We start from the raw sequence: 10,823 nt of genomic DNA, 5'->3' as shown, positions 1-10,823 counted from the left end.
CATTCCCTTCACCTGTGAAGAATCATTACTTTCCATCTACTATTTGTTCAGGAAATAGCTATACTTATGTCAAGAGCTAAAGTGAAACAAATCTAATTCTTAATGTGAAGTGTCCATATACATTAAGCCATGAAACAAGAATTCTGAATTCCCCCTTCTGCAATATAGTATTTGCAATTTTTACATAATTTAACTCCATGTTTAGCTACATGAAAGAACTCAGAGTTGATTTTTTACATGATAAAACACTTTGCTGTTGTATTCAAATTACCACCAGTAGCTAGTGAGATCCTTATTCCATTTTTAGACATTTCATCATTATTCTTCATTTAAAATGTCAGCCTCATTCTATCAAATATTCTCCATACTCTGGTTTGAATAGCTTTACAAGTGTCAGGCTGCAGTTGTCAGAAATAGCAAATGAAGACATCTTTTGTTTTCTAAAGGAGATAGAAAAAAAGATGATTTTGTGTAGCAATAGATTGGGTTGAAATGGTTCTGAAAAGTTTAGCTTATTCCAACATATTCAGATACCTCCATAGTGAAATCTAGAGAGATTTCTCTATTTAAATCTGGGAGTGTTATTCCATTGGCTCTGGAGGATTTTAAGATGGACAACAGTATTGTCCTTGCTCCAAAGCTGTACCTATTCTATATTAATCCCTTTCAATGACTTCCCACATACCTTAGTTCATCTCTAGCTACAGAGAGGCAGATTCACAAGAGACTGTGATGACAAACCATATGGGTATGCCGTATATTTGGAGCCATGTCAGTCCCAGGATATTAGAGACACAAGGTGGGTGAGGTCATATCTTTTATTTGACCAATTTCTCCTGGTGAAAGACAGAAGCTTTTGAGCTTACAAAAAGAAGAGCTGTATGTAAGCTCGGAAGTTTGTCTCTCTCACCAACAGAAGATGGGCCAATAAAAGATATTATCTCACCTACCTTGTCTTTCTAAAGAATATGGGTGTCTGTTCTATTCCATTCAGATTCTTATACCATGCCTCTCACTGTGGTATCTGGGCACTTGAGCAAGATGCTGAATGGTGATAAAAACAAATCCTGGTCTTAGTGAAGTTGGTGGGGACGGGGTTCTGGGTGATGAGACCTTAGTGAAAAGCCACAACTAACATGGTCATTCAGCTGTCAAGGATCATCCAGGTCCCTGCCCATGCTGATCTCTCAACTTCATGTAGCATTTCCAAGACTGAGAAAGACTATTGCAAGACCAAAGAGTTTGTGGTTAATTCTGTTCCACAAAGAACAACTTCTGGTTGGGAAAATCTTGACTCAGCATTACCCAGCCTGGGGCAGGTCTACATTTCATTCTCCCCTGAGAGCTGTAGCTTCTTGCTGTCAGTTTAAATGCTAAAGCAAACCACTTTCATTCAAAATATAGCTTCTAGCATCAAGAATAAAAGCAGGTGGGAGTATGTAAAAGATCAAGAATTGGGTAAAGAACAGCATTTTTACTTTAGTGAGCTCAGCACTAGAACTAGTTACAAGACAAAAATACACATTTTTGTAATTAAAAATGCTTGTTTTAAAATTTAATTTAATTTTTTTATTTTTATTTTTTAATGAATAAGAAAATTTTTCAAAAATTGAAACATTTCTGCCAGCTGTATGTCTGGTTAAGAACAAACAAACCAGACATATTTTCAGAGAAATTTAAAAAGGATGTGGCATGGGGAAGGGATCGTAATAACTCATTCATATTATCAACCCAATATTTACTCCAAAAAAATCAAAATGCAAAGTATTCCAATGAGCTGTACTCAGTACACATTGAAGTAGAATAGGGGAGAAGTTCTCAAACTTTTTCATAATATGGATCATATCTGAGTAGAAAAAATACCTCATGCATGCTTCTCCGCCTGTTCACAATTGTGCAGACCACTGAATCATGACTGGATAACATCCCAGTGCAACTACAATAGTTGCTTAATGGAAAAAGACACAATGGCTAATACATCATGTATATAGCACAATGTAGTGGCTGGAAACAAGGAGAAGCCAGGTTTCAGAGTAACAGCCGTGTTAGTCTAGTCGCAAAAAGAAAAGGAGTACTTGTGGCACCTTAGAGACTAACCAATTTATTTGAGCATGAGCTTTCGTGAGCTACAGCTCACTTCATCGGATGCATACCGTGGAAAACACGGTATGCATCCAATGAAGTGAGCTGTAGCTCACGAAAGCTCATGCTCAAATAAATTGGTTAGTCTCTAAGGTGCCACAAGTACTCCTTTTCTTTTTAAGGAGAAGCCAGTAATATGTGACCCTCCAGCTATCTGCACCCATTCTGCACACCAGCATTTGGTCCCTGAACCAAAGTTTGGTTTTAGGATTATTATATTCATGCTGTAAATTGTAATGGAGAAGGCTAGACTGGTTTAAGTGTGCAAGTAGTTGGCATCCTTTGTGTCATTATGTTTGCATGGCTTTGTTTTTGTCTTGCAGGAATATTTTTCAGAAGCTGAGAATAGAATCAAACACTGAGGCTAGCTTTTATTTTTAAAGACTGGATAATTTTAAGACACTTGTTGCTAGGCATGCAGCATATCATAAAGGTAATTAAACCTCATGTTTCAGGGCATAAGGTGATTGCTGCAGGGGTCAGAAAAGAATTATTCCAATGTAAAGCACAACACAATTGGCCAGGTTTATTCTGAAGCAGTTTCAGCTTTATCTGTGGCTTATGCCACTGGGGGAGTCAGGATACTGGGTTTGCTGGACCAATGATCTCATGTGGTCTGGCAAATCCTGTCTTCTTAACATAAATTCTTCCTCCCCTTTGCCCCCTAGTAATAATGCCTGCATGTCAAAATACTGGTTACTATACAGCACAAGAAATAAACTGGAGCTGAAAATCTGTCACAACAAGGCTGGGAAAAACAAACAGGAACAAAGAGCTTACTTGGCAATGAACACATTTACTGATGCCTCCACTAGCAAAGAGGGGCCATGTGAGGCCAATGGTGTGCTTCAAACCTCAGTCACAAGTAACTGCTGGCCTCCTTTTTCACCCTGTTCCTTTTGAGATCCCTAATGCAACATAAGACTCAGAGGCAAATGCAATTAAGGACAATGAGTGGTATCAATGGGAGGAACACTCTCTCAGAAACCCAGCTATCAATCAAGAATTGCAATACTGTCTGCACATGCAGATAAACCATGCTCTGTTAAAAAGTTATAATAATAATCTATAGATAGATAAATAAAGTCCATCCCTCTCTCCCCATAACTCCTCTCCTTTTCTTCCCCCAGTGAGTTGCACTTACAATATAGAAGCTGATTTAGAAGGCAAGAGTTTACCAAGAAAAAAAATAGAGGCAATTTAAAAATCAGTATAATTTCCCCGATTTCCTCCCTGCATGTCCTCGAGGCTCCTCAAGGGATATCTACACTTTCTGATCAGCTCTGAATAATACAGAATTCACATTTGGCTGGGCTATTATATCCAAAGTAATGGGTAATCCCTCAGGTTAGAATGAAAAGCCAAGTCAAATATTACAGGAAACCTTTCTATTCTGAAAGGTTTCAGAAATAAGCACAATGCAAACATATAAAGGGATCCAATTATATGCAAACAAACTGTTATGGCAATCTCCTCCTTAGAAAACACAATTAGATTGCCAACACGATTGCTTTTGGATTAAGCAATGTATTCACAGAGGTTCACAAACTACCTGGAATTTCATTTAGTTTGAAACCCCAAGTTTTAAAATGTAGTTATATAGGGTTTTCTGGTTTCAATTACATGCTAAGGGGCTTCTCTGTGGTCTCAAGTGCATCCAATGCTTTGAATGGACATTACACTAGGAAAATCTGGCTCCTGGTGATAAAGGAATAATATGAGTGAAAAGATAGCATTAGCTAATTCCCCCACAAAATTTAGGATGAAATTAAGGTTGGATGTATGTATCAGTGATTTGAGTGCATATTACATTAGAGTTCATAAAAACCCTTCAGTCATAAGGCAATGCAGATATTAGGCTATATTTCTCAGAGAAGGCAACCTAATCACTTTAAATCTGCCCCTAGAGAGACGTCTCCCTGTTCCCTTTGTTGCACAGAAAGTACATAGGAACATAGGAATTGCCATCCCAGAGCAAACAGGGATCCACTTATCTGCCCTCCAACAGTGGCCAGTAGAATCAATTAAAAAAAATATTCATGAAAATTTTCATTTTGTCTAATTCTGATTTTTTTCCACAAACATTCCATTTCATGTTTTCATCAAATTTCATATGTTCAGAATTGTATTTGTTAATCCCTATCTAGTACCAGGTGCTTTTGAAATAACCTGCCCACAGGGTGAATTTTCTTCCTCAATTAGAGTCTGGTTTATGGACTGATGCATGATACAAGGCTCTTCTGGGATGTTATGTTACATGGTTAATAAGCTTAGCTTCATCAGTGTATAAAATCTGTCTCTACCTACCTAGACGTTTATACCACATTCATCACCTTTGTATCCAGGTTCTGGCCAGGAAACTTCAACTAAAATCAAATTTCAGTAATATCAGAAGCAAACATCACAGAATGGTTTGTGGTTTTTATCCTGAACTACTTGCTTCCAATAGATGCACATTCCTCTTATGGGTCACAATCAAAAGATGTTCCTGCTTCCTAAATCCTTCCTTGACAGCCAGTTCACTCATCTCAAACAGCAACTCCTTCCTTCTCCATCTGCCCTCCTGTGCAAATGTAAATGGTGCAATAAACCCTTTGCTTTTGTTATTTTCCTGATGCTGTCCAGTGAGAGGTCCTTGGGGAATAGTGCTTATTTACCATGTTGTCAGTCTGTCTGCTGAACTGAAAGTCATCTCAGAGATTGGGAAAGCTCCAGAGGTTTCACCTGGGTCTTTAATAAAGTTTCTGTTTGCAGCAAACTCAGGAAAGTAAATGAGAGGTGAGCTGCATGTGGCAGAACTGAGCTGAAAACGGAGGGGAAAGCCAAGGGGATTGCTGGAGCTAATTAGGGAAACCATCAGAACAAATAGTCAGGGTCCTTCTCCTAAGGCAACTTTGCTGCACAGAGTGGTTACCTTAGAATTGTCATAATCAGGGCTGCCTTAGTGACTCATTGGTTAGGGGTTCAATCCAATGGCCAGCAAAGTCAATGGGAATCTTTCCATCAACTTCAATGGGCATTGGGTTAGCTCTTAGCGGCTGTCAATAGATAGAGTACCTAGATACTATGGTAGCTGGTGGTAAATAGAATCATAGAATATCAGGGTTGGAAGGGACCCCTGAAGGTCATCTAGTCCAACCCCCTGCTTGAAGCAGGACCAATTCCCAGTTAAATCATCCCAGCCAGGGCTTTGTCAAGCCTGACCTTAAAAACCTCTAAGGAAGGAGATTCTACCACCTCCCTAGGTAGTGCATTCCAGTGTTTCACCACCCTCTTAGTGAAAAAGTTTTTCCTAATATCCAATCTAAACCTCCCCCACTGCAACTTGAGACCATTACTCCTCGTTCTGTCATCTGCTACCATTGAGAACAGTCTAGAGCCATCCTCTTTGGAACCCCCTTTCGGGTAGTTGAAAGCAGCTATCAAATCCCCCCTCATTCTTCTCTTCTGCAGGCTAAACAATCCCAGCTCCCTCAGCCTCTCCTCATAAGTCATGTGTTCTAGACCCCTAATCATTTTTGTTGCCCTTCGCTGGACTCTCTCCAATTTATCCACATCCTTCTTGTAGTGTGGGGCCCAAAACTGGACACAGTACTCCAGATGAGGCCTCACCAATGTCGAATAGAGGGGGAACGATCACGTCCCTCGATCTGCTCGCTATGCCCCTACTTATACATCCTAAAATACCATTGGCCTTCTTGGCAACAAGGGCACACTGCTGACTCATATCCAGCTTCTCATCCACTGTCACCCCTAGGTCCTTTTCCTCAGAACTGCTGCCTAGCCATTCGGTCCCTAGTCTGTAGCGGTGCATTGGATTCTTCCATCCTAAGTGCAGGACCCTGCACTTATCCTTATTGAACCTCAGATTTCTTTTGGCCCAATCCTCCAAATAAGTCTGATGTAGGCATATCATGTCCCCCTCTAGGCACCGCTTCAGACAGGACTACATTAATGTGAACTAGAAACCTTTTCTCACACCTGCAGCGTTCACATCGGGGAACGGCAGCCCAAGTCTTTGGTACACTGTTATTCATGCCCCCGTCTCCAAACTGTGTGGCAATACTGACAGAGCCCAAGAGTCCCCAACTAAGAAACCAGCATGATACTCACTCCATTTCTCTCAGAAAGCTGATGGGCTACGTGGACTCAGCTAAATTTTGACCCTGAGGCGTCCATGAGTAGGCTCACAACTAAACCTCTCCCTTTGTCGGGATGTAGCTCAGAGCATGGACGCTGATGTGCTGCTGATCTCCAGAGCAAATAGACGACTGAGCACCTATCTCCAAACTGTTTAGATACAGAGGTGTATGGAGAACAATTCATGTATGGAAGAGACAGAGACAAAGATGCAGTGCATGAACAAATCAAACAACTGCTCCACATTGTTATTTTAAGCAACGTTATGCATATTCTGTTTTTCTACTAAAGACCTTTATTTGTGGTGGTGCCGGAGTCTTTCATAAAGGTGATTTAGTCTCTGGCTGTCAAACTCACCTGACTAATTGTTCCCGAGCTTGTTTCTTACAAACATCGTTGGCTGGTTTGAAATATCAGACAGTTCCAACAAACTGCAATGAATAATACATATTTTTCCACAGATTCCTTGTAAATTTGCACAGAGCATCATTTCAGTCATCGAGATGAATCAGCCCTGCACTGTTCTGTCTTCAGAAACAAACCTTTCCTACAAGGGATGGATTAGGAAAACAAAAGTCCTGAAATGGTGAGGGAAACAGGAAGACAAACGTCTGAATACAACTGCCTGTTCTACTGGTATTATATTCCACAGCAACAGTAATTCACTGTCGGCCAGTAAAACAACCTACATAAGGAGCTAACTGGCCTGAGCTAAAGCCCACCTGAGTCACAGGAGAGGCTGCCTGACATTGAGTTCACTGGGCTTTGGAACCAACCTAATGTTCTCTCTAGAGCCGATCAGAAAATAAATTTTCCCTCCTGACAATCTAAAGTTTTGAAATTTGCTTTCTTCCCAAATCAGGATGAAAAGTGGAAATTTGAGTTTTCACAGAAGAGAAATATACCAAAAAATGTTGTTGGGACATGAATCTTTTTAGATGCATGTTTTTTCCTGGTGATTTTAGTGATTATGAAAGTGAAGGGCAATGGCTAGAGCTAAGCACAGTGTGAACACAGACTATTCCTGATTCACCGTGCTTATATACACACACAACTCGGCCAAGCTCTGCCATTCCTGATTTGCAGCACTCCTGCTATTTCAGCTGTACTGATGCCCCTCAGTTATTACCCCCATTCCACCTCTGGGTTCCTCATACCAAACTCTTCTAATATTCATTACTCCTGACCACCCTATTGCCATGCTATTCCAGCCCTAGACACCGCACCCACTGCTCTGCCAGTGCCCCTCATTCCTGCCCTGAAGCAAGACCTGTACACAGTTCTGCCATTGGATCTCAAATGGAGCACCCCCTGCTATCCAGTGTCCAGTTGCTTTAACACACCTCTGACACTCCACATGAATCCTGATTTGCAGCCTCCCCCTTTCCACTATTTCTGTTCTTGGCATGTCTCCAGGACCAGCTGCTGATTGTGCCAAATGGTGCACTGTTTTCATGAAAGGAACATGGGTCTGGAAAGGACAAGTTGGTGCAGTCAATTAGTGGAGGTCCCAGAAGAGGCATGGATAAACATGTGCCAGTGTAGTTTCTGAAACTTCCATTCATTTCCCTGACCCAGGGATTTCATGGGATTTTTGATCATGTAAAAACAGGAAGGGAAAAAGAAACAATCAAAACAATCATAAGAAATACAATTCCCCTCTATTGCCCCTGCATAGAGGGCCAGCATGAGATCTAAGCTCCACTTGAGTCCAAAAACTATCTTGTGCTGTCCTTCTGCACAGAGTAAAATTTCACCCAAGTTGAATGGAAGAAAATTAAATCCCTTGACTGTCCTGTACTTTTGTGAAAAATAGAGAGCAGTAATAATTAATCTACTATGTATTTTTTATTTGCATCGCCTTACTTCATGCTCTGATGTTTCTACACAGTTGTTGGTAAAGCAGAACACACAAATGGGCTGGCTGCACTATTGATCAAGCAGCAAATAAAGAATTTATAGTTGGGTTATATGCTTTCTACTCATGTCTTATTTTCAAAGCATGGAGAAAATGCTCAGTGCTGGGACATGGAATTCACTCTCTGCCTGAGGGCATTGTACTTGTTTTGCACTGGAACTTACTCAGACAAAATAGCTTTCATTTCCTGAGTAGCTAGAACTTGCTGCCCCAGGCACATTGACTGGAAATGGGAAAGGACTCTGGGTGTTGAGACCTGCTGTAGCAGATACAGCTTAGCTGACCTTTGTATCAACTGCATTTCTCAAGAGCTGCTTGTCTGCAACATCTCTTTATCAAGGATCAAAGTGAGTGATTACATAACTTCCATGGACGACCCAGAAGACATAACTTGGTTCCTTTCTCATCTCTGGGATTGTCACTCTCTATTGCTACAGGGATCATGTGTGTTATGGGTGGCAAAGGGAAACCAGTAAAATTCCAAGGTGGCAAGAGAAGTCATGACAGGGAAACTAACGGTCATGTATGGATGTAAAGCTATGAATGGTCGTCAACCCAACCTGGCACAGTCACCAGCGACTAGGTTTTACAACTCTTTCTAAATATAAGTCTAATACCTCCATTTGGTCTCCCTAAAACCTCTGGGTGCTGCACCATTCCATAAAGCGGTGACTGTCTGCGGGGGAGGGAAGGGAAATAGGTGCCCCCTTCTACATATTCCAAATTTTTATTTACACTTCATTTCATTCTCACTTTGTGATGGTTACAGAATAGTGAATTGCCCTTTTACTATGTTCTCTGATGAATTCATTCATTTCTGGTTTAATTTCTCCCTCACAGCCCCCCCATTTTCTCCTCATCAAGTCATCATTTTGGCTTGATGATTTCATCACCCTTTCCATAGCAACAGACTGTGATGTGTTACATAAGTCTGGGCTTATTATATTAATACTAGATGGATCCATCTATCTGTCCATCCATCCAGTTTCTTATACTGGTGCCAAATACTGTAATCTCACTGTATTATATGTGTGGTGTTTGTTCACATTTCAAAATTAGGCTTAGAAGCCAAAATCAGGAGTTAATATGCTTCACTCTTCCATGGATTTTCAGTAAACTGAGCACTGCAGTATAAGGGGGTTCCACGACCACCACTCCCAAGAGGAGAAGGCGGGTGGTGGTGGTCGGGGACTCTCTCCTCCGGGGGACTGAGTCATCTGCCGCCCTGACTGGGAAAACCGAGAAGTCTGCTGCTTGCCGGGGGCTAAGATTCACGATGTGACGGAGAGACTGCCGAGACTCATCAAGCCCTCGGATCACTACCCCTTCCTGCTTCTCCACGTGGGCACCAATGATACTGCCAAGAATGACCTTGAGCGGATCACTGCGGACTACGTGGCTCTGGGAAGAAGGATAAAGGAGTTGGAGGCGCAAGTGGTGTTCTCGTCCATCCTCCCCGTGGAAGGAAAAGGCCTGGGTAGGGACCGTCGAATCGTGGAAGTCAACGAATGGCTATGCAGGTGGTGTCGTAGAGAAGGCTTTGGATTCTTTGACCATGGGATGGTGTTCCATGAAGGAGGAGTGCTGGGCAGAGACGGGCTCCATCTTTCGAAGAGGGAAGAGCATCTTTGCCAGCAGGCTGGCTAACCTAGTGAGGAGGGCTTTAAACTAGGTTCACCGGGGAAGGAGACCAAAGCCCTGAGGTAAGTGGGAAAGCGGGATGCTGGGAGGAAGCTCAGGCAGAAACGTCTGTGAGGGGAGGGCTCCTGCCTCATACTGGGAATGAGGGGCGATCAACAGGTTCTCTCAAGTGCTTATATACGAATGCACAAAGCCTTGGAAACAAGCAGGGAGAACTGGAGGTCCTGGTGATGTCAAGGAACTATGATGTGATTGGAATCAGAGACTTGGTGGGATAACTCACATGACTGGAGTACTGTCATGGATGGTTATAAACTGTTCAGGAAGGACAGGCAGGGCAGAAAAGGTGGGGGAGTAGCACTGTATGTAAGGGAGCAGTATGACTGCTCAGAGCTCTGGTACGAAACTGTAGAAAAACCTGAGTGTCTCTGGATTAAGTTTAGAAGTGTGTGCAACAAGAGTGATGTAGTGGTGGGAGTCTGCTATAGACCACCAGACCAGGGGGATGAGGTAGATGAGGCTCTCTTCCGGCAGCTCACGGAAGCTACTAGATCGCATGCCCTGATTCTCATGGGTGACTAATTTTCCTGATATCTGCTGGGAGAGCAATACTGCGGTGCATAGACAATCCAGGAAGTTTTTGGAAAGCGTAGGGGACAATTTCCTGGCGCAAGTGCTAGAGGAGCCAACTAGGGGGGGTGCTTTTCTTGACCTGCTGCTCACAAACCGGGTAGAATTAGTGGGGGAAGCAAAAGTGGATGGGAATCTGGGAGGCAGTGACCATGAGTTGGTTGAGTTCAGGATCCTGACGCAGGGAAGAAAGGTAAGCAGCAGGATACGGACCCTGGACTTCAGGAAAGCAGACTTCGACTCCCTCAGGGAACGGATGGCCAGGATCCCCTGGGGGACTAACTTGAAGGGGAAAGGAGTCCAGGAGAGCTGGCTGTATTTCAAGGAATCCCTGTTGAGGTTACAGGGACAA

This window comes from Eretmochelys imbricata, chromosome 26, assembly GCF_965152235.1.
Source record: "Eretmochelys imbricata isolate rEreImb1 chromosome 26, rEreImb1.hap1, whole genome shotgun sequence".
NCBI lineage: Eukaryota > Metazoa > Chordata > Testudines > Cheloniidae > Eretmochelys > Eretmochelys imbricata.
Note: the sequence above shows the minus strand (reverse complement) of the source record.